The sequence below is a fragment of the Apodemus sylvaticus genome, chromosome 15, assembly GCF_947179515.1.
Source record: "Apodemus sylvaticus chromosome 15, mApoSyl1.1, whole genome shotgun sequence".
NCBI classification, from domain to species: Eukaryota; Metazoa; Chordata; class Mammalia; order Rodentia; family Muridae; genus Apodemus; species Apodemus sylvaticus.
In genome coordinates this window covers 27875454-27899703 of record NC_067486.1, presented here as the reverse complement: position 1 = coordinate 27899703, position 24250 = coordinate 27875454, and positions in this window count along the sequence as shown.

The following is a 24250-nucleotide window of genomic DNA, read 5'->3' as shown; positions in this document are numbered from 1 at the left end:
AATATTTGAGCCTCTAGGGACATTTCTATTTAAACCATCAAAATCATATGCATCCATGCACACGTGCCCACATGTAACAACGACAACAACAACGACAATGACAACAACAAGAACAACAACAGCAGTAGCAGCAGCAGCAGCAATAGAGCGAGAAGTCTTAGTGAAAATTTTCAATCCCAGTGCTAGGGAAGTAAGCAAAGCTGGATCCCTGAGGCTTGCTGATTAGCTAACCTAGGTTGCTTAGAAAGTTCTAGGTGCTTAAGAAAACCTAACTCAAAAGACAAAGTGGAGGCTTTTTGTTTAGCACTTACACACATGTATACACCTGTGTATGTACCCATGAACACATGTATATCCTTACACATATGAACATTCTCAAATATACATAGTCATAATAAACAAAAGGGGATTTGCACCCTGTATACAGTTTCAGAAGGGACAATTGGAAGATAACCCTTTTCTCCTGTTGGCTTAGGAGGTCGATGAGAACTGGGAAGATTGTTTAGCAGTTAAGAGCGTTGTGTCATCTTCCAGCCTCTACTCAGAAGTTCACAACCATCTGTAACTAGACTGTCAGGAGGTCCAATACCCTCTTCTTGGCCTGCAGGAGAAAGACACAGCTGTGGTGCATGGGTCTGCATGCAAGGAATATGCTTCATCCATACAATAAGATGAAAAAGCAAAAAGGAAGAAAAGGAGACAAGGGCTTAAGTATAAAAAAGCTGGGTTTGTGAGTAGAGTTATTTCTATAACAGACAAACTGCGAAAAGGAAAAGCAAATCAGGGACATGTGGCCTCTGCACAGTGACAGTTCATGATCCTAGGTATGACACCATGGAAGATCAGGCAAAAATGATCTCTTCTAACTCTGTGGGATACTTCATGATGTTTATCTTCATTTCAACTTTAATGACTTCATAAAACTCTTTGGGAACTCCATACAAGTTAATGGAGCATTTTTTAAAACTAAAACTGAAGCTCTGTGGAGTATGATTCAAGTAGAAAGAATCAAGCAGACCAAATATAGTTAAGATTTCAGTGTTCTAAAAAAGTAGTTAGAGGGCGTATAGAAGCTGGGCAAATTCTGTACATTGTAATTTAACTTCAAAGTCAGATTAGGGAGAGACCACTACTTGACCTGGGCATTTCCTTGAATGAGGTATGCTCCAGGTACATCTGAAGGAAGCATCAAATGCATACCTGGATGTCATGAAGATTACAAAGGCAAGGGTAAGCAAGTGACCTTAAATCTAAGCATACTTGCTTGAGAATCCCTGGTCTCCTACAAGCCCACTGCTCCATTTTCTGTTTATTAGTGACTGTAAGTAAGATCATTTTACAATTCTTCATTGTTGGTGTATTTAAAGCCAATTAAGAGTATAGGAACATATTGACACCAAACTCTTCTTTTCTACCTATAAGTAGTGATGAAAAGTCCAACAGTAGAAAAAAGGGAGGGGAATGTCATGAATGTATATATGCTACTTCCAATGCAAGTTTGTAAAGAACACATACTACCTTCTCTATGATCTGTGAGGGCTTCCCAAACATACTGTGTAAAGTATTTGGCGAAAGAACAGCATCCTCCCTTTGATAAACGCCTTAATGTATATTGATGATGCAAGTATCATCGTTTGTATGTATCCATAGTGAAATTGAACCAGCCAATGTTGTTATAAGAAATTCGTAACGAGAATTGAAAGCACAGAAAGAAACCATGAACAGCCTCCCTTGATCATTCTGTCAGAGATCCTGACGAGGCATAAAGAAACACTGACGATACACCAGTATCCTGCCATTCTAATTGAATTTCCCAGGTGCCCCATGCAGCATTTCTTGGAAGGAAACATCTGGTTGCTACTATTCAGTCAGTTCCAGCACAGATTTGTAAAAGATCAGGAATACCTGCTCACTCATGCTCAAAGAACACCCTAAAACAATCTCCTGGAATCATGAAAGAATCTCTGGGTCTGAAAGTGGGGCACGGAGAGTCTCCAGCTGTTCAAACCCAGAAGAACACTGCACATTCCTCCTTTGACCGTTTCCCGCTATCTTCCACTAAACCTGAAAAGCACTCACACTCGCTCTGCTGGAGGGAGCTTTATCCATCTAATAAAAATAAAGTGTGCTGCTCAATTTATCTAGGGCTGATTATGTTGGGAGGCAGCAAAAGGTGAGAGTTAGTCCTACGTATTCAGTGGCACCGGGGCCTGCTATCTGGAGGGGGGAACTATTCAAAGGGCGCCATGAAGCTCAATTTACTGAAATGGACTGAAAATTGCTGCCAAGTGGCCCAGCAGACAATACTGATGTGCAGTTCTTGTGCACAGGTTTCTCATTTTGAAAGGGGAAGCTATCTAGTATCAGGCAGTGACAGTTTCCAGTCCATATTCAGAATGCAGAAAGATGTTATAGGTCTGGCCCGCTCTCTTGGTTAACCTGCCAAACAGTGATTCCAAAACATGTGGCTTCTTCTAAATACTACACACATCTTAGAAACTTTTGTCTTTAAGATGTCCAGGCTGGCACCTCCATTAATTTAGATTTGATTTCTCTTCTTCCAATCATGTCTCAACGTCCCAGAATAAAATCCAAGATTTTCTTCATATGATAGGCATTTTCTTCAGGACTCTGCTGGAATCTCCCTCAAGTTATTGGTTTCTGTACCACGTTACTTTCATCAAAGATGTTGAGAGAAGTTAGATGCCACATTACGCCCATACCTTCTGGCCTTAACCCCTAATAAAAAAAATGTCTTGGTTTTGTGTCTCAAGGAAAGATTCCGGTGCTTTTTCAGATGACTTTCAGTTACAAGGGTCCATCTGTATTTGCGCTCCCTCAATTAATGTCTTCCTGGGAGGCCTTGTTTGGAAATGACATTTTGCCATCTTGACAGAATTTAGCTTTGAAATTCCGACTGTTTGCCCCCTCTTGCTTTCCCAGCGACCAGGCGCTTGAACATTCACTCGCACTTTTCCCCTAAGCTTCTGCTGACAGGGCCTCTCTAGACGCCATTGTGTAGGCTGACTGAAATATAAACTCACTCCAGGTCAAATGCCTCTAAATTGAAAACCATTTCCACAAAGAATGAAAATCTCAGATATTTCTAGTTGGTCGTATTTGAAATAAGAATGGCAGAGCCTTGGGTGTGTCTCTTCCTCTTTCTCTGTTTCTGTGTAGGAGAAGGTAGAGAGAAGAGGTCAGATAGACACAAATTCTCTTGGCTATTCTTCCATAAAGCATATAATGGAAAATAAGAACAGGATAAATTGAGACTCAGCACAATAAATGAGAGAAAATAGAAGGTTAATGATTGAAGGTATAAAGCCTACATTTTTTTAATAAAACATACCTTTTAATTAAAATAATGCCTTTTTAATTCAAGGAAATGTTTCAAAGCTTTTTGAGTTAAAGTTAGAAACAAACTCTTACTTAAATTAATAACTTTACATATGCTATGGAAAAGCACTGATGAATGAGAAGAAATCAGTCCATCCCTTATAAATTTTTAAAAGAAAACCTAAGTGGGTTTCCACTTAGTTATCAGAACTCAATATTAGAAACTTGGCTTGGTTCTAATAAGCACAGTGCTAAAAATTAATATAAATTTTCATGTGTGTATACACATATATTCTATGGATGAAGACAGAAAGCAAGGACAGTCATTTTTTGTATTAGTTGGTTTGCTTTCTAAAAGATCATACAAGACTGACACATTTTGTTAATGAAATAAGTGGTATTTTATTGCACATAATTTCTTGAGGCATTTGACTCAGATATTTCATTATAGAGAAATTATTTCTTGGGCTATTAGTTTGAGATATAATTACTAGGAGGATATAGTTAGAAACATAAACAGGCTGAAGCTCTTGGTACAATGTGACCCATAATCCTCCCCAGCATCCCTGAGAAGGAAAGCCTTGCTCACAAACTGGGAATCCACAAAGATCCTGGGAGGATCTTTTATCTCTGAGGAAGTGGTAACCAACCACCTTGGGGAGATCCTGCCTGGGTCAGTCTGGTTTGCTGGAGATGCATAGCCTTGGGAAGGATAACATAGGTTAAGTGTAGAGAGATCCCACAGGGAGACTGTGGATGTAATGTGGCTTACTTAATCATTTAATTCAGCTAGCTCTGCCTTCTTTACAGAGTTTCTCTTTGCATCGTTATGTATTCTGTTTTGATTCCTATGTATTGACTTCTTAAAAGAGCACAGCGTTTGCAAATGTTAAAAGATGGCACTCATTTCTTCTTTTGAAGTCATATATATTTGAGCTCAAAGGGAAGGAGACGTGATATACACAAGCCAGACATCTAAAACATCAAGTTTCAGCTGTACATTCCTTGGCTGAAGCTCATAGTATTAATAATCTATACATTCTAAGGTTTAGTTTAAAAAAATACCCTTTTGGGGTATTAGAATTAGCTATGTGTCACTTTTTTTTTCAAAGAAAGAAATTATATCTGTCTTAAAACATTAGATCAGAGGAAGCGAGAGGGCTCAGGAGCAAAAGCACTGTCTGCTCAGCCTGGTAACCTGAGTTTGATCCCTGGGGAGAACAGACTCCAGCAAGTTGCCCTCTCACATTCATATGTTCATGATTTTATACATTTATTCATTATGTATGTATGCACTGCCCTCCCCCAGAAACACACAAATTAATAACGGCAAAACTGTATATGATATCAGAGAAATTACAATAAGAGTTTAAGAATATTTTAAATTACTTCACATTCTATTTTGTGTTTTTTTTAATTTACTATATTTCTGTTTGTTTCTATTGATCAATTATTAGATAGAAAGGCTTTTTTTTAATTCTAGGTATCTTCTGAGTAAAGCATTTATTCTCAAGCAAAGCATGTTTTCTTTTAATTGTAGAAATTATAGAAAATTTTACTCTAGACAAAAGCACACCATTTACCTGTAAACCCTCTTCATCAGCAGAAAAACACCACCATTCATGTTGATTTCTCTCCAAGGCTCCAACTGCCTTCCTATGCTTCCTTAATTGTGGGTTCTGTATCAACTAAATGTCACCTTGCATGTACAGGTCAGCACCGTGACCAGTGCCAATTATGAAGGAAACATAGCCAATGTATTTGAATGTGGTCACAACAGCCTGTGTGACTGAATTAGTTTAAGTATAAGTTAAGACAGGGCTAACATGGGTCACTACAAACAAGCTAGGACTTTTCCTCTCAGCTGCCCAGAGCAAGCTCCCATTTTCTCAGTTTGCTTTCACACCACTGCTGTCAATCACACTGAGACAGGGTCAGCCCCATGGTAGCATTTCTCACCTCCTAGAAAACACGATGAATGACTGGAGGAAAGGACTTTCTGCTTATAAAAGTCATTATGTGCAACTTGCAGTTGTATCAGAGAGAACTCAGACACATGACCATGCCTCCTTGTTAGGCAGGTGGGATGATTTGTGTTCTGCTACAACCTGGACATACATTTAAGAAGGAGTCTCTTAAACTGCAGTGGCTTTGAATCTCAGGAAGCCTTTCTCTACTTCAAATTCCATTATTTTCTTTCTATTTGGTTAAGGTTACTAACCTTTTGCACCACATCCTGAGGATATGGCGAGCACCAGGCACCAACAGTGCAGACAGGTATTAAACACTAGTTCAAGTTCTAAATGGGAAGTCACTTAATTTACAAAATTTACTGCAATAATACATCTATGACCTTACAGAAGTGTGCATTTTGTGTTTAATTGATTAGTTTCTGTCTTAGGGTTTGTATTCCTGCACAAAATATCATGACCAAGAAGCAAATCGGGGATAAAAGGGTTTATTCATCTTACACTTATATTGCTGTTCATCACCAAAGGAACTCAGGACAGAAACTCAAGCAGGTCAGGGAGCAGGAGCTGATGCAGAAGCCATGGAGGGATGTCACTTAATGGCTTGCTTCCCTGGGCTTGCTCAGTTTGATTTCTTATCGAACCCAGGACTACCAGCCCAGGGATGGCACCACCCACAAGGGGCACTCCCATGCTTGATTACTAATTGAGAAAATGCCTTACATCTGGATCTCATGGAGGCATTTCCTCAAGGGAGGCTCCTTTCTCTGTGGTAATGCCAGCATGTGTCAAGTTGACACACAAAAACCAAACAGTACAGCTCCTCAGTTCACTGAATTAATTGAGCACTCCGAGGACTGAAATAATTTGAACACAAGTTTTGCTCATGTCACTCGCTCCCGATAAACACACAGTAGGTCTTTTGAAGAACCTGGCTGGACAGCCATATAAGACATGCATGCCACAGGACAGAAGATATTAGATTTTTGCTTTGTGTGATTTCATTTTGTCCACCTCATGCATATTTTGAAACTTTTATTTAATTAATACTTATATTCCAAGCCTTTTACAAAAAATCATAATGCAATTATGTAATTATGTAATGAATAAAAATACAAATATTATCTCCTTTGAACCATTCATTTGACTTACGGCTACTCTGCTTTGATTCTTTTGTTAACTGATCATAGTAATTTGATAGGGTGAACTCTCAACCAATGTCTCCCTTCTTTCTTTGAAATGGATCAAGTGATTTTCAGAATTTGAAGTTCATAGTAATTTCAACTTGGTTGAAGATCTGTATTGAGAAGGCTCCAGAGAAAACATCTGATATAAACTTGTATAGACATTGTCATTTCCCATGCAGTTTTTATGGGGTTCCTGTTCTTTCTACTTTTTTTCTTTTTTATTATTTTTTAATTATTTGATATATTTTTTATTTACATTTCAAATGATTTCCCCATTTCTGGATCCCCACTCCCTGAAAGTAGACATTCTAGTTGAAATCTTTGAATCCACAGTGGTTTTTTTTTTTTTTTTAAGAACGACTTCAGTGTCAACTCTGTAATAACAGAGTTAGTGGATAAATCTGTTCAACTCTGACCTTCAAAACCCTGACTGTTATTTAGCATCTATGTGTCCCCAGTCAGGGTCTTATTGCCAGTCTTCACAATTCTCATGGAAAAACTATATTCATCTCCGTTCTTTCAAGGATATCTTCATTTATTCTAACAACACAGCTAACATTTATTCACCACAGGAACTCTGGAAATTTCACTAACATATCGAAGGAAAAGAAAAACAAAACAAAACACATCACCTTCTACCACACAGAAATGACCACAGTTGTGTTGCATATAATCACTGAGCATTTTTCTAGTATGCTCCCAAGACATCTCATGAACTGTCTTTCTTTATGATACCTTATCATGTATTTCGTATGTGGATTTATTTTGATGATGCTATATACTGTTTTCTTTTTAAAAAAATTTTATTCGATATATTTTTTATTTACATTTGAAGTGATTTCCCTTTTTCTGGTCCCCCACTCCCCAAAAGTCACATAAGCCCCATTCCCTCCCTTTGTTCTCCCACCCATCCCTTCCTACTTCCCTGTTCTGGTTTTGTCTTATACTGCTATACTGAGTCTTTCCAGAACTAGGGGTCACTCCTCCGTTCTTCTTGTACCTCATCTGATGTGTGGATTATGTTTTGGGTATTCCAGTTTTCCAGGCTAATATCACTTATTGGTGAGTGCATACCCTGATTGATCTTTTGAGACTGGGTTACCTCACTTAGTATGATGTTCTCCAGTTCCATCCATTTGCCTAAGAATTTCATGAATTCATTGTTTCTAATGGCTGAATAGTACTCCATTGTGTATATATACCACATTTTTTGCATCCATTCTTCTGTTGAGGGATACCTGGGTTCTTTCCAGCTTCTGGCTATTATAAGTAGGGATGCTATGAACATAGTGGAGCATATATCCTTATTACATGCTGGGGAATCCTCTGGGTATATGCCCAGTAGTGGTATAGCAGGATCTTCCGGAAGTGAGGTGCCCAGGTTTCTGAGGAACCACCAGACTGATTTCCAGGCTGGTTGTACTAATTTGCAACCCACCAGCAGTGGAGGGGTTTTCCTCTTTCTCCACATCCTCACCAACACCTGCTGTCTGAGTTTTTAATCTTAGCTATTCTGACTGGTGTAAGGTGAAATCTCAGGGTTGTTTTGATTTGCATTTCCCTGACGACTAGTGAAGTTGAGCATTTTTTAAGATGTTTCTCCACCATCCGAACTTCTTCAGGAGAGAATTCTTTGTTTAGATCTGTACCCCATTTTTAATAGGGTTATTTGGTTTTCTGGGGTCTAACTTCTTGAGTTCTTTGTAAATATAGGATATTAGCCCTCTATCTGATGTAGGGTTGGTGAAGGTCTTTTCCCAATTTGTTGGTTGCCGATTTGTCCTTTTGATGGTGTCCTTTGCTTTACAGAAACTTTGCAATTTTATTTTTTATTTTTGGTCAATTCTTGATCTTAGAGCATAAGCTATTGGTGTTCTGTTCAGGAACTTCCCCCTGTACCGATGTCCTCAAGGGTCTTCCCCAGTTTCTTTTCTATTAGCTTCAGAATGTCTGGTTTTATGTGGAGGTCCTTGATCCATTTGAAGTTGAGCTGAGTACAAGGAGACAAGGATGGATCAATTCGCATTTTTCTGCATGCTGACCTCCAGTTGAACCAGCACCATTTGTTGAAAAGGCTATCTTTTTTCCATTGGATGTTTTCAGCCCCTTTGTCAAGGATCAAGTGGCCATAAGTGTGTGGGTTCATTTCTGGATCTTCAATCCTGTTCCACTGATCTGCCCGCCTGTCATTGTACCAATACCATGCAGTTTTTAACACTATTGCTTGGTAATATTGCTTGAGGTAAGGGATACTGATTCCCCCAGAATTTCTTTTGTTGTTGAGAATAGTTTTAGCTAACCTGGGTTTTTTGTTATTCCAGATGAATTTGAGAATTGCTCTTTCTAACTCTATGAAGAATTGAGTTGGGATTTTGGTGGGTATTGCATTGAATCTGTATATTGCTTTTGACAAAATGGCCATTTTAACTATATTAATCCTGCCAATCTATGAGCATGGGAGGTTTTTCCATTTTTTGAGGTCTTCCTCTATTTCCTTCTTCAGAGTCTTGAAGTTCTTGTCATACAGATCTTTCACATGTTTGGTAAGAGTCACCCCAAGGTACTTTATTCTGTTTGTGGCTATTGTGAAGGGTGTCATTTCCCTAATTTCTTTCTCAGCCTGCTTATCCTTTGACTATATGAAGGCTACTGATTTTCTTGAGTTGATTTTATAACCTGCCAATTTGCTGAAGTTGTTTATCAGCTGTAGAAGTTCTCTAGTGGAGTTTTTTGGGTCACTTAGGTAGACTATCATATCATCTGCAAATAATGATAGTTTGACTTCTTCCTTTCCAATTTGTATCCCTTTGACCTCCTTATGTTGCCTAATTGCCTGAGCTAGTACCTCAAGTACAATATTGAAAAGATAAGGAGAAAGTGGGCAGACCTGTCTAGTCCATGATTTTAGTGGGGTTGCTTCAAGTTTCTTTCCATTTAGTTTGATGCTGGCTACCGGTTTGCTGTATATTGCTTTTACTATGTTTAGGTATGGGCCTTGAATTCCTGTTCTTTCCAAGACTTTAAGCATGAAAGGATGCTGAATTTTGTCAAATGCTTTTTCAGCATCCAATGAAATGACCATGTGGTTTTTTTCTTTGAGTTAGTTTATATAGTGGATTGCATTGATGGATTTCCATATATTGAACCAACTCTGCATCCCTGGAATAAAGCCTACTTGATCATGGTGGATGATCGTTTTTATCTGTTCTTGGTTTCGGTTGCCAAGAATTTTATTGAGTATTTTTGCATCGATGTTCATAAGGGAAATTGGTCTGAAGTTCTCTTTCTTTGTTGGATCTTTGTGTGGTTTTGGTATCAGCGTAATTGTGGCTTCATAGAAGGAATTGAGTAGTGTTCCTTCTGTTTCTATTTTGTGGAATAGTTTGAAGAGTATTGGTATTAGGTCTTCTTTGAAGGTTTGATAGAATTCTGCACTGAAGCCATCTGGTCCTGTGCTTTTTTTGGTTGGAAGGCTTTCTATGACCCCTTCAATTTCTTTAGGGGTTATGGGACTGTTTAGATGATCTATTTGGTCCTGATTCAATTTTGGTATTTGGTATCTGTCTAGGAAATTGTCCATTTCCTCCAGATTCTCCAGTTGTGTTGAGTATAGGCTTTTGTAGTAAGATCTGATTTTTTTTTTAATTTCCTCAGTTTCTGTTATTATATCCCCCTTTTCATTTCTAATTTTGTTAATTTGGATACTTTCTCTCAGCCTTTTGGTCAGTCTGGCTAAGGGTCTATCTATCTTGTTGATTTTCTAAAAAAACCAAGCAGCTTCTGGATTCATTGATGGTATCTTCGGCATCTGAGATTCTTTCTTCCATCTCTCTTGTATTCTGTTGTTGATATTTGCATCTATAACCCCTGATTTCTTCTCAAGGTTTTCTATCTCCAAAGTTGTCTCCCTTTGTGATTTCTTAGTTGTTTCTACTTCTGATTTTAGATCCTGGATGGTTTTGCTTAACTCTTTCACTTGCTTATTTGTGTTTTCCTGTAATTCTTTAAGAGATTTTTGTGTTTCCGCTTTCATGACTTCTGCTGTTTGACTCACTTTCTCCTGCATTTCATTAAGGGTTTGTTTGTTTGTTTGTTTGTTTGTTTGTTTTTTTGTTTTTTTTTTTTTTGTTTCTTCTTTATTGGTTTCTATCTCTTGAGCCTTATTCTCCTGAATTTCTTTAAGTGATTTTTGTGTTTCCATTAATCGGGTTTCTAGCTTATTCGTGTTCCCCTGTATTTCTTTAAGAGATTCATTTATGTCCTTTTTGTGTTCTTCTAGCAGCATCATGAATAGTGATTTTAAATCCAAATCTTGTTTTTCTGGTGTGTTTGTATAATCAGGACTTGCTGATGTTGGAGAGTTTGGTTCAGACCCTGCTATATTGCCTAGGTTTCTGTTAGTAGCGTTTCTGAGTTTGCCTTTGCCATCTTGTTATTTCTGGCGTTAGTTGGTCTTGTCTCTGGCTGGTATTTGTGCCTCCTGTGAGGCTATATGGCTATGGTTTCCCCTGTTACAGATTGCTAATGTACTGCCCTCCTCTTGGGTGTCCTTGCAACCCTAGTGTGCCTTGCCCCATGTTGTCTGTGTGAACCAGGGGGTGCCCGTTTGCTCCTTCAGAGAGTGCTGATGTTCTATGCTGCTGCGGGACCTTTTCCGAGTGATGGTCACTCTACTGGGCAGTCTATCTCCCAACCAGGTTGGTGCACACAAGGCTAGCCTAGCTGCTGAGGCCCTGAGTCTAGGCAAAAGCCTGGCAGTCTAAGGCCCAAGCAAAGTTCCCCTTGGGCTATTGGTGTTAATTGATTCTGTCAAGTGGCCAGGATGGCAGCGTGCGTGCGCTCCCTGAAAGTGCCGGGAGAGTCTGTTGGACTAACAACCTCCTGGCTGGGTTGGCACACAGATGGCCCACGGAGCAGCCCAGGACCTGGGGTCAGTCCAAGGCCTGTCCGTCTTAGACACGCCCCCCCCCCCCCCCCCCCCCGCTATGTTAGCCTCAGGCTATGACTCTTAGCTGACTTTGCCTGCTAGAACTCTCTGGCGTCCCATAGTCAAAATGGCGGAGCACGAGCCGGGCAGGGCATTCAACCTCCTGGCCGGGTTTGCGCACCGATGACCCCAAGAACAGCCCAGGGCCTGGCTGCAGGTCAGTGCCCATCGGGCTTAGAGCCCCGTGATGTTGCCCTTGGGTTATATTTCAGTCTGTCTGTCTGATTTCTCTGGAGCCGGAGATCCAAGATGGCAGAGAGTCTCTCGTAACTGACTGGTGGGAGGCAGAGTTCTGATGTGGTTTCTTGGTTCCACTGCTGATGGCCCTTCCACTGGACCAGCTGCCGCCTCTGCTGTCACTGTCACCACTGCCGCTGCCGCTGCCACCGCCGCTGCTGCCACTGCTGCCCTATATACTGTTTTCAGTGGGCTTATTAATGACTGCCTAGTGTTTCTGAAAGGAATCTTTGACCTCACCTTAAATTCTTTACTTAGTTGAAAGTCCTAGGAAACCCTTTTTCTTACCTTCATCACTGTAGCTTATGTTCTTTCTCACTCCTATAATCTGCTAAATTTGTTGAGTTCTTTATTTGTCTATAGCACAGTGCTGAGCAGTTTGCTCACACCTCCTTCTACTTTTAAAAAGAATTTCCTCAAAGGACACACTGTGGAAACTTGTGTGAATATATATCCGCAATCGTCTGGCATTTTAAGGTAGTTGGATTTTGGAGGTACAGATATATTTCTTCTTTTTTTGACACTGTGCTTATCTCTTTTAAGAAAATGTTATCCAGTATTTGTTTTTACTTCCTTGAGAATTTTTTATGCTTTTCCCATATTCACCCACTGCTTAGTATAATAACAAATAACAAATTACGAAAAAAACCTGCTTCATGGACAATTTGTGCTGTTATTGTTAATATGGATTTTTTCCTTTCTTCTTTCCTCCCTCCCTCACCCCTCCCTCTCTCTCACTCTTTATTACTTTTAAGAGCAATAAAACTTTTCAGGGGCCACTTGTGCATGACCAAGGATCTAAGATGCCAAACCCTCATTGACATCAAAGATCTGCCTAATAGTAAGTAGCTCAATGTTCCTTGATTATTATCAAAAGAGATTAATGATGATGGCACTCAGGAGCGAATGCAACATAGAAGCAGACATCACTACACTACACTACTGGTAATTTCCCAGCAAAGAGAGACATTGAGGAATAGTAAGATATTAAGTAATAAAGAAAGAAATTTTCAAGCATGTAAGACTTCCAAGATGAGCAAATTCTGTGGACGATCTTCTTATAAGACCATGATTAAAAAAATGGATAAATGTCAGGATTGTTTGTATTAACATGGATTAACTTTCTGTGCCATCATGGATTGAACCAATAGAAGACTGACACATGTACGCATGTCGTCTCCTGTGCTCTGCCTTGTAAATGGCCATGTACTATGCATGGCCACACAATTAGGGGTGGTCCAAAAAATACCCTGTCCATCTTTTACAATATTGTGAGTTGTTGAACTTGACTATTCACCAACTGCTATTCACTGGCTAGCTAATGTCCTGATTTGTGCTAATAAAGTATCTTCATATTTACATGGACAGCTTGCACCTTCACCACTGCGGAGAGTTCCATCTACCACAGCCATAAGGAGGAGCCTGCAATTGGTTTCTTGTTGATGTGGATCTCAAGTGGCCTCTCAGATGGAAGGTTCTTCTGAGCACTTATAATCGAATCTGTTACCTACCATAAGTTGTACCTAAGAAAGGCTTTATGAAAAAACACAAATGTCTTATGAATGTTCTTCACAAGGGCTTTGTTGGGGTAGGGAAGCAGGAAAGAATGGTCTGTGCTTCTTCCCATTTATATTATTTAGTTTTCTCATGCCAACTATATGCTCTCTTGGTCATTTTCCTCAGTGTTTCACATCTTTCCATGGTGATTCTTTATCTTACTTTTAACCCCCACCTCTGTCCTCACTGTAACATATATGAGCAAAGTGCAGTTTCACTAGGAGCCCTTCTCCTTTACCATCAATAGGGAGCTGTCTCCTGCATCATTCTGATTTGCCACTTTAAAGTATAACTTAATGTATTTTAAATACTTACATCGTAGCTGGGCATGGTAGTGCACTTTAGTCCCAGCACTTGGGAGGCAGAGGCAGGAAGATTTCTAAGAGTTCAAGGCCAGTTTGGTCTACAAAGAGAATGCCAGGACAGCCAAGGCTGTTACAAAGAGAAATCCTGAATCTAGCCTCCAATACAAAGAAATAATCGTACCTTATATTTTAATAAATATGTGTTTGCACAGAGAATGTATGATTGAAATGGCCTCTTGACACCATTGCCTGTTTTTAGTAGTAAAATTTAAAAAAATAATGTGACAAATACTTATTACTTAACTGAACAGACTACATTGTTTGTCTTCCCTTTTCCATTTTGATTTATGGCTTACAGATTATAACTATGGCTGAGGTTTAAATGGGATAAAGAATAAAGGAAGATAGAAATAAAAGAAAATGAAAAAGGGGGATGGAATGCAGAAATAAAAGCAAAACAAAGCAAAACAACAAAAATCAAGTCAAACCAACCAAACAAACAAACAAAGACTAAGGATGACCTTAAGGCACTCTAGTTCTAGCACGGTAGAATCAAGATGATGGTTAGTGTCAGGGTTGGAGGTCCTTGCAATGATATGAGAAAGTGGTGGTACTGATGCTCTCAGCTTTTCTGTGAAGGTGTTGAGCTTCTGCTTTTTCCAAATTGCAATCATTTGAAAGCACACCACATCAAATCCTGAATATTGACAATTTCAAAATTATTGTAGTTTATTGAAAAATATATGAAGTAATGTCACTAGTATGAAAGTTTCAAAGACTGTGTTTGGGAGTACAGTCATTGATTTGTGGACTCTCCAGGCCTCTGTCTGAATTTTCCTAGTACGTGGTTTGCCTAAATTTAACCTTTAATTTCATTGAGTAGATAATCATCTTAAACCTCCAAATACCAGTCTGATTTCATGCCAGCTCTTCCCACCTTTACTACTAGCATCATGGATGTTTATTGATCTGAGTCTCCTGCATCACCATCCTTAATTAATTTCAAACACAACAGAATATTTGGGGAATTTATATTCAAGAGCTCATTGATTTCTTGTCTTGCTAGTTTTAATCAGATTTGGAGAAAAGGGAAGATTATGTCAGGGCTGTCTACTCAACGGCTGCTTAGAAATGGTATGGGCTCAATCCTTAGAAACACGTCATGTGAATAATATTTCTAAATTTTGAAATGATCAAATGCATATACTCCATACACACATAATAACATTTAAGCACCCGTTTTAAAAAAAAATTGTGCTCTAACAAACAAATATTTCTCACGTGGCTTTTTACAGACACAGGGTTTTGTCACAAAGAATAAGGCAGTCTTTATTCTCCATTCTGTTCTATGGCACTGATTTTGAGGCAGACCCCCTCATAAATGGTCTAATAATCATGTGAAATAATGGGGTCCTGACATCGGCTTCCATGCTCTGTTTTAATGATAATTCAGAGAATGAAGTATATATATATATAAAATTCTAAACTCTCATCTCAGAAGGCAGGCTTTTGAAAGAATGGAACTGCTCATGCTGTTTTGTGGTACAACAGTGACAACCAGTGGTAGCTGACAATTTATTACAGATAGAGGAAGAAACTAGAACTAAAAATAAACAGCACTCAGAATAGCTTTGTCTCGTACCCACCCATTTTTTTTTTTTTTTTTTTTTGCCTGTTGCTAAAATTAGGTGTATCTCTACCACTTGGCTGAGAAATCATTTTTAAACTAAATATCTAAAGTGTAGATTAAAGTGTCTTTACTCAGAGTTCACTGAGGATCCTAACCAAAAAAGAATGACTAAACGACTCTTGATGGAGTTCATTCTATGTAAAATATAAAACAGATTCTTTGTCCTTTTCCCCCCTCTTTTACCTGAAAGATAAAAGAACAGAAATCTTAAGGTGCGAAACAGGTCTAAAATTCCACTGGCCAACAGTTGTGACTGTCTGATTGATTAGTCATTACTTAGCATTCCAGAATACTCTCCTCTGCCTTCCTAAAAGATCCATTATTGTTTTCAAATAGAAGAATTAATGGAGTAAAGGTTTGCTAGATGTAATGCCCTAAATCCCAAGTGGTTAGTCCAAGGATTATGGACTTTCAGAAACTGTAAACATTTAATACTAATGATTTAATCTCCATGTTTATTTTACATTTCTTCAGAGAGATGTACTTCAACATTCCTGAAGCTGTCTCTGGTACAGAGCAAGCTTTAACTTCTCAGATCCTTTCTTTCTTTCTAACATTCATGACATTCCTACTGTTTCAAACTCTCCTCTTCTCTCTCTCTCTCTCTCTCTCTCTCTCTCTCTCTCTCTCTCTCTTTCTCTCTCTCTCTCCCTCCTCCCTCTCTCTAAGCTCTGAACCACCGTCTCCGTTTCCGGCTTGCTGGCAGTGCTGTAAGAGTGCTTATGGCAAATTTGCTTCTGTAATCATAACTTGAACCCATCTGGGGATGAGGTTGGCTACAAGCTTAGTATTTCCACTTAACATATTCATGATTAGCATGCACAGAAGGAGTAGAATTAGGATGAATGTTTTTGGAACAGTACAGATAAATCCTCATAAATGTAGTACAACAGCTCGGGAAACGCACAGTGCAGGAATGTAATGAAGCTGAACTCTGTAGAGAGTTTGGTATTCTCAGTACCATGCCTCTCCTAATGAACTCATTTAGATTAGAAAATGGATTTAATATTTTATTGGAATTAACCTGAGCCAGTAAAGAGGATTACAATTTCTTTCCATAAATATAGTGACATTACAGGGTGAGGCAGTGTGTTACATGAATATTAAGGACTTTATGAACGTTGTCATGAAGCCAAAAGGAGTAAGGTGATTATATTTTAATATAGTGTTACTGTTCTTACAATAATTTAATTTGAATAGCATGTATATATATGTTTAAGAGATTTAAATCAGAACTTTGTTGCTTTTTAGAGCTATAATGCTCAGTGATTAAAATTAAGCTCAAGACAGAGCACATAAGCAAATGGTTTCTGTAGAAAGTTGGTTTTCCCAAGAGTGAGATTAAGTGACAAGTGAACTTGGCAGAGAAAGGGAAGCTAAGATTGACTTTGACCAAAGGCAGGGATCATCTTCCTACCACTAGGAAGAAATGAATTTATTTGCTGCTCCCTGACTATCTCTACATACACGAGTATCAAAGAAGTGAATATTACTACATTGATGGCTGAGTTTTTCCTCTCCTCTTCCTCATCTTTTGTTTTCAGTTCATAGCTATGTCTATTTTGTATGATGAACAGATTTTTCATCTCATTTTCTATTTGAGATTCATGTAGCAATCATGTACCATGTCTCAAGGAAGCAAATCGTGAGATATTGACCGCCATGTACTCTCTTTGTACACCCTCTATGCTCCAGCCAATTTCTGTCATTATGTTTTGAAATGGAGCTGATATATTGTGGGCAAGGGAACTCATATCCCACTTTTGTAATCTTATAGAGCAAGAAAATAAAGTGCAATGTGACTCTGATCTAGCCTTAAATAAAGGGCATGCTCTGGCCCTAGAGTGCCATTGTCACTCATTTTGTAAAGTCAGCTGTTGTGCATAAGTGCACCAGAGCATTCACTGATTCTACAGGATAAGGTGCAGGAAGCATGCTAGAGGCTAAGGTTAGGTCTTGAGGCTGTACAGAAATCTCCTGATTAAAGCTGAACGCGCAATATGCAGTCTTTCAGGCATTTAAGCTAAGAAAGCCTTCTTTGCACCAGTTCTACTCAATTCATGGGAGAAAAAGATTTCTCTTTATGGATTTGTAGATCTTTCTCAAACTGCTATAGTCAAGGAGATCTACAAGGGATACTCTCTTAAGCTGCAGCCGTATTGGTGCTTTGAGAGACACCATTAAATTGGAACTATAGAATACAAAATCAGCTTTTTTCCCTCAGAAGGTATGAAAAGTAGACCCTGAATCTGAGCTGTTGGGGACAATAATGCACATTGGTTGGAGCCTGATATGGTTGTCTCCTGAGAGGCTCTGCCAGAGCCTGACAGTTATAGGGGCAGATGCTCACAGGCAACCATTGGACTGAGATCTGGGTCCCCAATGGGGGAGTTAGAGAAGGGTCTGAAGGAGCTGAGGGGGTTTGCAATCCAATGATGGGAGCAATAGTGTCAACTGGCCAGACCCCTCGGAGCACCCAGTGATTGGACCACCAACCAAAGAGCACACATGGAGTGACCCATGCCACATATGTGGCAGAGGATGGCCTTATTGGACATCAGTGGGAAGAGCTGCCCTTGGGCATGAGGGAACACTATGTCCCAGTGTAGGGAATACCAGGGCAGGAAGGCGGGAGTGGGTAGGTGGATGGGTATGGGATCAGCCTCATAGAGGCAGGGGGAGGGGAGACCTGAGAAGGGGATAACATTTGAAATGTAAATAAAGAAAATATCCAATAAAAGAAAAACAAATGCAAAGCAAATAAACAAACAGAAAAAAATAAGATTAAAAATCTGTGGTAGGGTTACGTCTGGAGGAAATGGGCAATAGTAACAATGAAAGGAAGCTTGGTAGGGAGTGACAGAGTGATCTCCAGCAGCTTAAAGATGGATGAACTCTAGGGTCACCTTGGAGAATGGCCTCCTAACATGGTTGTGGAAGATTATCTGAATTTCATTAATCGTTGAGGGAAGTCTAGCTTACCATAGGTGGCTTCATTTCCTAGGCAAAAGATGCTGGCCTCTGATAAGAGTGCAGAAAGGCAACTGAATGCTGGCATGTACGCAGGTGTGATATGGCCAGAGAGATGCTTTCACTGCCTCCACGCACTGCCATGATAAATTCTAATGGTGAACCACGAGCTGAAATCAACCCTATTTCCCTTAAGGAGCCTTTTATCAAAGAAAAAGAAAAAAAAGAAACTGAGACATCTCGAGAATTAGATGGAAAGGAAGCAGAAGGGGAGCAAGAAACACGGTGAGGAGGAGAGATTGCCAGATGTTTGTAATCAGCAAGAATTACAAACATCCAGAACCACGCCATTTCCACCTTTTCTCCCTGCAGTATTAGCTTCTGGCTGCTTTGTCTAGCACGTGACTCTTCTATTACTACTGGAAAGGTCATATATTGAAGGTAGGGTATTTTAAGCACAATTAGCCCAAACATTTATCTCCCTCCTGAAGGGTTATGGTAGATAGAATTATGAGCACCAATACAAAAGTAAACACGGGTACTCAGAAAAGAAATCTTTAGCTTTTTATATTGCCTAAGATGTTCTGGCATTGAGATATATAATATGCTTTATAGACAAGCCTATTATCTTGAAAAGGGATTTCCTAAATTTCTTCATCAATTCGTAATTGGTTAGCCTGGCCGACAATTTAGAGAGCTCTCTTTGCTGAATAGATAATACACACTTTTTGCCTATCTCTTTTTCTTTTCTGTTAAGAGAAAAGGACATAGGAGACAAAGTGATACACGTGTGCTTTTACAGTCCCTCAGGAAAGTCACTGCACAGAAGAGAGAAAAGGAAGAAATGGAGCAAGTGCTGAATTAAAATTTTCTCACACTTGAGCATTTTCCCTAACAGGAGAGATGTGTTAGGTAAGTATAGAGCTTCATTCATTTTACTTTGCATACGTAGAGGAGGGGACCACTGCAGGATTTCTCTTTGTTAGATGGTTTTGGGTTTTGTTTCAAATTGTCAGTCAAACAAAAGGCAACAGCTCACCAAAAATTCAGGCTGCAGCAGATGATGATAGTGGGGTAAGCAGCCAGCAGTTAACAAGGTAGTATTGCCCAAGTATGGAAGAAAAGCAGCACTGGAGGAAGAGCCTGGTCCTATGTTTACTCTGACACACTGTGTGTGCTCTTTTATATTCCCTGAAATGGGGATAAACCCCTTCCCTCCACAAGTATACACAAAATAATATGCCCTCAAACAAAGTTTATTGTGGTCTTAGATGCAACGACTGTCACTTTTATATGTGAAATGAAACTGAATTTAAAGATACAGTGAAGGTGACATGTCAGGCACCACAGGGAGAAGTAGCCCCTGGTCCCTTGAAGGCTCCATGCTCCAGTGTAGGGGAATTCAATGGCAGGGAGGTGGGAGTGTGTGTGTGGGTGGATGGAGGAACACCCTCATAGAAGCAGGAAGTGGATGGATGGGACAGACAGTTTCTGGAGGGGGGGGGAATCAGGAAAGGAGATGACACTTGAAATGTAAATAAATAAAATATCCAGTAAAAAAAAGAGATACAGTAGCATAAAATAAGAAAGGGGTATAACAGTGGAGGTAATGACTGAGCTGTACTGCTGTGGATTGGAGGGCTTCGATACCACCAGGACTTTGAAGAGGAAAAAAATCTTTATATGTATAAGATTTAAATGGATACTTAAAGATTTTTACACAATGTCTCTTCATGATATTCACATTCCCCCATTAGCACCTAAAACTTCTTTCCTCTCAGTCATGGGTCCTGTTTCCTTTTTGTTTTTGTTTTTAATTTGTTTTGAAAGAGAAATCTTGCCAAAGGACTACACCAGCTGCTCAAGACTTCTCTTTATCTTTACTTCTGAAAATGTTTAAAAGTTATATTTAGAAATATATAGGTGTGTGCAATAACAATTAATTAAAAGAAAAAGAGGCCACGAATTCAAAGAAGAGTGAGGAGGTGTATGTGGGATGTTTTGGAGAGAGAAAAGTGTAGGGGGAAATGCTGTAATTACATTGTAATTTCAAAAATACAAGAAAAAAAATTCAAAAACAGAGATTTAAAATCTCTTTATTCCCATTCCATTGCTTAAATATCAGATGAAAGTAAACTGCATGTAGTCTTTCCTTGTTCCTCCTCTCTGTTGCTGTGACCCAAAGCAATTTAGAGGATTAAAGGATTGATTGTTACACCTTCACTGCGACCTCAGAAGCCACTACCTAGAGAACTACAGAAGGAACTCCAGGGAATCACATGGCTGCAGGAGCTGTGGAGATGCACTCTTGGTTGGTTCATTTTTTTCTAAGCTATTTTGCTTAGCAGGCATTCTACCATGGCCCATCGACACCCTCCCCCCAGAGGAACGGTGCCACCCACTTTTGGCTGGGCACTCCTGCATCAACTAATAACCATGATTATATGTTCATTATTTCCCATCCTGGTTTTCTGTTTTGGAATAATGAGCAATTAGGGTTTAAAACGATAGGAATATATAGAAACATCAGTTTTCCACTCTCCACTATATTACTCATTCTTAGCAGTAATAATATTATGATGTTACAGGGTTCCATTTGATCTACAGCATGTCATATATTTTGTTGACAATCCAATAGATAAATAAAAAAATCCTAGTAAATTATTCATTTTTAATAAATTCATTTTCCTTTAATAAATATCAATAAAACTTTCTAATTTTATTTTTTATTTTGTCTATAGGTATTGTCAATTTTATGTGCATTCTATGTGTATCTGAAAATAAAATATGTTTTCATTTGGGATTTCAAATTTGATACACATTTAGTTCCTGATAGGTAATGATATTTTGGTCAATTTTTATGTATTATATTGACTGATATATATTACTGGTAACTCTTAATTGGCAGTTAAATGCATGTGTACTAAAATTGTTTTTTCTTTATTTGACTTGAAATGTGTAATCCTATAAAATGTTTTTTAATTCTTCTTTACATTAAGGTCTCAATCTATAATTGTGTTACTGTGCATCTGGCTGGGGTCATTTTTATATATTTGTATTCTGAATTGAAATCTCTATGAATTTAAGTCTTAATCAAGCTACTGTAGTGCCAGATTCTTCTCCCATCTGTTTCATGTAATTCTTTTAAATTCTGTAAGTAGCAATATTGATTAGCAATATTGAGATTCACCTGGTTGTTGCATTTCAGTGTAAGGACAATTTGATCATTCATATTTAGGTCTAAAGTTCCATATCCATATGAATTTCCAGGTTCAGCTTAGACTTTGTAATTAGATATATTTCCTTCCTGGTGGCTTCATCCTTGCCATGTAAAGGTCTGTACCTCTGGCAATCTTTCATTGGCATATGTGTTTTCCATTTGAGATTAGGTCTGTACTGTAGTTGCAGTGTAAGCAATCAAAGTTTGTCTTGAACATGGAGTTGTAAGATTGTGGTTTCCTCTGCTCTTCAAATTCTGAACAGAAAATAGCCCCTGTGCACTAATATTGATTCATAAAGTTCAATAATAATATGTGAATTAATATGTCTCTTATTGGGAATTTTTAACCCACTCTCTTCTCTATAATTTCAGTGTGTAACTTTTGGAAAAATCTAACCTATGAAATTTGGGCTAATACAGGTAGGGGAGGTAAGTTTTACCTCAGGAAAAATTAACTAATTAAAATGTATTTCTATGGCATAGAGTAATGTTTAACATTGGTCGAAAGAAAGCATGTTTGTCTCCAATGTTCTCTGAACATGGGAACATCAATGTTGCAGTTGCATAAGGGTACAGTTTAACAAGGTTGTCTTGTGGAGAGGAAAAGCTGTCAATCAGCAAAATGTTGCCAATGACACAGTAATAAACAGAGAACTTGACATTAGGAATTGATGGCTAATGCTTAAGATAGGGAATAGGTGGATATATGATAACAGAACCAATTGTGATAACTGAGGAGAGGTGTGGACACTGTGTGAATGCCTATGTGCTATAAATCTGAGATACACATTTCTGCACTAGTTAAACTCGTGTGCCAGAAGGCACCTTACCAAGTCTACCTCTTTCTGTCATGTTATGCCCTGCCCTGGGAGTGAATCAAACATGGAATCAAATATGTCAAGATATACCCATTGGCTCCCAGCAATATAGAGAGGATTTGGAAAATCCTGCAAAATAAGAACCTGCAAATGAGCCAACACCTTACATGTACAAAACAAAGACCTGCTTGGATTACAGGAACAATGATTACTGAGGAAGTATATTTGTTATTTTTCTCTCTATATATGAATATTTGTTCTATCAGTGCATAAGTGGGGCTTTCTTGGTACCCCGAAAACCTGTGCAACATGGAGTGCTTAAAACCATGGGCTCCTGCTTGATGGTGTCAGGGTTAAGTTCTTTATCTCCTCCTCTGGTCACAGGAACATGTGTGATTCATTTGACAAATGTAACATTACAGTAAGGTAAAATTTTCCACCATTTTCTCTGTGGATTAAACATTTCTCTAGAAACACTATACCTCTTAAAAAAAAAACCTTAAAAATATAACATTTCAAACTAGACACAATACTAAGAATGCAGGTTGATAAATATTGAATTTTATAACTCTACAGCTAGGTTTATATATGTTTAAGCTATCTATCTATCTATCTATCTATCTATCTATCTATCTACCTACCTATGGTTGTCATGTTTTCCTAACTACCCAACTGTAAATTGATTCTTCAAACCGATGTGTAGTATATTTATTTTGTTTCTGTTTAAAGCCATCATTTATATAGATAACTTTACTTCTTAAAATTTTGATAGTGTCATCAATTATGTAAGATTGCCCTCTCTGATTTGGGTCACATAAAAACTTAATAAGCATATTTTTATTTATACATCTAAGAAGTTATTTCAGTGTCTACTGGATCTAGGTGAAGAGCAGATAATAAACAATCATAAACATTTTTCTACTTAGATATTAGAGTATAGTTTAAGGCTTTGTGTATTCATTCAACAAATCAAGTGTTTGGTTTTTACAATTCAATATGGACAATTTAATTGCTTTATAGAACAACTAAAAATTTAATATTCCTTTGGAGAGTTGATAAAATTCTCGATAGTCTATCTGAGTCCACTCTACAAATACTATAAAAATCATTTCATTGGATAGGTTAAAGCATGTTTTCTAAATAAAATGTACCCCTTTGAGAGAAATAGGAACATGTCAAGGCGTACAATTTTCTCAAAGGATTTGGCTGGACGTTAGTTCTCCAGGAGTTCCTAGAATGCTTAATTGTATTTGTTGTGCAGTGTGCAAAAAGTATATGACAGACCTTGCCCTGTTTGTATACTCAGTCCTTTATGATTATAATACATACTCAGCATTCACTGTCCACATTGGCTTCAGTGATTTTCTTGCTCTTGAAAAAGACCTCACACTAATTTAAAAATGGTTAATGTACCTTCTAAGAATCTTCACGACACGTCATGGAGGAATATCAGTAAAGTGGGTTCTTATAAACTATTTAAACATTTTTTTCAAGAAAGTAATTATTACTAGAAACTGTAAAGACTTTTTCTTTTTATCTTTTCACCAGTCATGCACTCTTCTCTCCAGAGCATAAAATGTTAGTTCTTCTGGTTACTAGACAGGGAGTGTTTCTTCAGGCCTGATCTCTGTGGGTCCAAGGCCAAGCAGTCATTCTCAGTAATGGACAGAGGCACAGTCCCTGTGTCTCACTTCTGTGCCAAAGAGCTTTTCATCTGACGATGTCTTCCCTGCTCTGTTTCCCTACTTACAGTCTGAAGGCAACACTGAGAATCAGCTCCCTTAGGATGACTCAACATTTCTGGCCATACTTCACTGTTAACCAGTGCTGAAGCCTGGGAAGGCCTTTCCAGTTATATACCGTATTCCTTGACTTATATAATGTTAGAAATGAAGATTTACAGTATTTACAGGATTCCTTTCCATAGATTTAGTAAAGTAAAAACTGATTTTTATGACATTTATATTTTT